Genomic DNA, 3,023 nt, shown 5'->3' with positions numbered 1-3,023 from the left:
TGTTTTTGTGCCAGTACCATATTGTCTTGATTACTGTAGCTTTGTAGTATAGTCTGAAGTCAGGGAGTCTGATTCCTCCAGCTCTGTTTTTTTCCCTCAGGATTGCTTTGGCTATTCAGAGTCTTCTGTGTCTCCATACAAATTTTAAGATTTTTTGTTCTACTTCTGTAAAAACTGCCACTGGTAATTTGACAGGGATTGCATTGACTCTGTAGATTGCTTTGGGTAGTACAGTCATTTTCACAATATTGATTGTTCCAATCCAAGAACATGGTATATCTCTACATCTGTTTGTGTCATTTTTTTTATGGTGCCAATTTTAAATACCGTTTTATTTGACATTGCATTTTCCACTTACAATACAGTGCTTATAAAGTGCAGTGTTATTTCCTTTCCCTGTGCACATATTCCATGTTCAAGTATCAAGAATGTCGAGTTTATTACAGCAGCTCAACTTTAAAACTGTCATGGAATTTGCTACAAATTTGTGTCCTTCAATGTTTTGTGGAACAATGCTAAATCTATGCTAGGTTGGCTTAATCAACCTCTTCAATGGTGGGCCCAGAGGAGGCACCATCAGATGGAGGAGCTCCACCACCAGGGAAGCCCCCGGGTATTCCTCCTGGCATTCCTCCTGGCATGCCTCCTGAGCTCTGGTACAGCTTGGTAATGATGGGGTTGCAGACTTTTTCCAGCTCCTTCTGCTGATGTTCAAATTCTTCGTTCTCTGCAGTCTGGTTCTTATCAAGCCAGTTGATTATTTCATTATACTTATCAAGAATCTTCTGTTTGTCCTCATCATTAATCTTGCCTTGAAGTTTCTCATCGTCAACAGTAGCTTTCATGTTGAAAGCATAGGATTCAAGAGAATTCTTCGAAGACAACTCATCCCGCTGCTTCTCATCTTCAGCTTTGTACTTCTCTGCTTCCTGAACCATGCGTTCAATGTCTTCCTTGCTCAAACGGCCCTTGTCATTAGTGATGGTAATCTTGTTCTCTTCTCCTGTGCTCTTATCCACAGTAGAGACATTGAGGATGACATTGGCATCAATATCAAAAGTGACTGCAATCTGAGGAACACACCACAGGAGGTATGCCTGTGAGTTCAAACTTGCCAAGCAGGTTGTTATCCTTGGTCATGGCATGCTCACCTTCATAAACCTGAATGAATACCGGGCTGGTTATCCGAGTAGGTTGTGAAGGTCTGCATCTGCTTGGTGGGAATGGTGGTGTTGCGCTTGAGGACAGTCATGACTCCACCAGCAGTTTCAATTCCAAGGGAAAGAGGAGTGACATCCAACAGCAGCAAGTCTTGAACATTTTCAAATTTGTCTCCAGATAAAATGGGTGCCTGGACAGCTGCACCATAAGCAACAGCTTCATCAGGGTTGATGCTCTTATTCAGTTCTTTCCCATTGAAGAAGTCCTGTAGAAGTTTCTGATTCTTGGGGATGAGGGTTGAACCACCCACCAGGACAATATCATGGATCTGAGACTTGTCTAGCTTGGCATCCCGAAGGGCTTTCTCCACAGGGTCCAGTGTGCCACGGAACAGGTCAGCATTCAGTTCTTCAAATCAGGCATGGGTAATTGAGGTAAAGAAGTTGATTCCTTCATAGAGGGAATCAATCTCAATAGTGGCCTGGGTGCTGGAAGAGAGAGTGCGCTTAGTATGCTCACAAGCAATATGAAGGCGACGGACAGCCTTCTTGTTCTCATTGATGCCCTTCTTGTGCTTGCACTTGAACTCTGCAATAAAATGGTTGACCATCCGGTTGTCAAAGTCTTCTCCACTTAAGTGGGTATCTCCAGCTGTAGACTTCACCTCAAAGATTCCATCCTCAATAGTGAGGACTCACACATCAAAAGTGCCACCACCTAAATCAAAGATTAGCACATTTCTTTCTGCTCCAATCTTTTTGTCTAAGTCATAGGCAACAGCAGCAGCAGTTGGCTCGTTGATGATTCTAAGTACATTGAGCCCAGCAATAGTTCCAGCATCTTTGGTAGCCTGACGCTGAGAATCATTAAAGTAAGCAGGTACTGTGACAACAGCATTAGTAACAGTCTTCCCAAGGTAGGGCTTCTGTTATTTCCTTCATCTTTGTCAAAACCATGGATGACACCTCCTCTGGATAGAAACTTTTTGTCTCTCCCTTGTATTCTACTTGAACCTTAGGCCTGCCTGCATCATTCACCACTATAAAGGGCCAATGTTTCATATCAGACTGGACAACAGATCATCAAATCTTTGTCCAATGAGGCGTTTGGCATCAAAACCCGTGTTGGTGGGATTCTTGCAACTTGGTTCTTTGCAGCATCACCAATCAATCATTCGGTATCAGTAAAGGTGACATAGCTTGGGGTAGTTCGGTTCCCCTGATCACTGGCAATTATTTCCACCTTTCCGTGCTGGAAGATACCCACACAAGAATAGGTGGTGCAAGATCAATGCCAACTGCAGGTCCCTTAGACATGGTTGCTGGAGCACAGGCCCGGGTCCGCTGGAGGAGAAAACAGCAATCTGGAAAGCTGCTGCCGTGTTCAATGACACCTGATTGTGTCATCTTTGATTTCTTTCATCAGTGTCTTACAGTTTCCTGAGTACAGGTTTTTTACCTCCTTAGGTAGGTTTATTCCTCGGTATTTTATTCTTTTTGTTGCAACGGTGAATGGGATTGTCACCTTAATTTCTCTTTTTGATCTTTCGTTGTTAGTGTATAGGAATGCAAGAGATTTCTGTGCATTAATTTTGTATCCTGTGGCTTTACCAAATTCATTGATTAGCTCTAGTAGTTTTCTAGTGGCATCTTTAGGATTGTCTACGTATAGTATCATGTCATCTGAAACAGTGACAGTTTTAATTCTTTTCCAATTTGTATTCCTCTTATTTCTTTTTCTTCTCTAATTGTCATGGCTAGGACTTCCAAAACTATGTTGAATAAGAGTGGCGAGAGTGGACATCCTTGTCTTGTTCCTGATCTTAGAGGAAATGCTTTCAGTTTTTCATCATTGAGAATGAT

General features: G+C 42.4%; 1 protein-coding gene and 1 pseudogene across 1 annotated transcript in view; both read right to left on the bottom strand.

Annotated features, from left to right (window-relative positions):
* The window catches only part of PIGU (phosphatidylinositol glycan anchor biosynthesis class U), a 120,674-nt gene that overhangs the window by 66,733 nt on the left and 50,918 nt on the right, over positions 1–3,023 (bottom strand). The window lies entirely within an intron of this gene.
* LOC102985375 (heat shock cognate 71 kDa protein-like) lies at positions 419–2,477 on the bottom strand (annotated as a pseudogene).

Source organism: Physeter macrocephalus, chromosome 14, assembly GCF_002837175.3.
Source record: "Physeter macrocephalus isolate SW-GA chromosome 14, ASM283717v5, whole genome shotgun sequence".
NCBI lineage: Eukaryota > Metazoa > Chordata > Mammalia > Artiodactyla > Physeteridae > Physeter > Physeter macrocephalus.
This window is presented reverse-complemented; position numbering and strand designations above follow the sequence as displayed.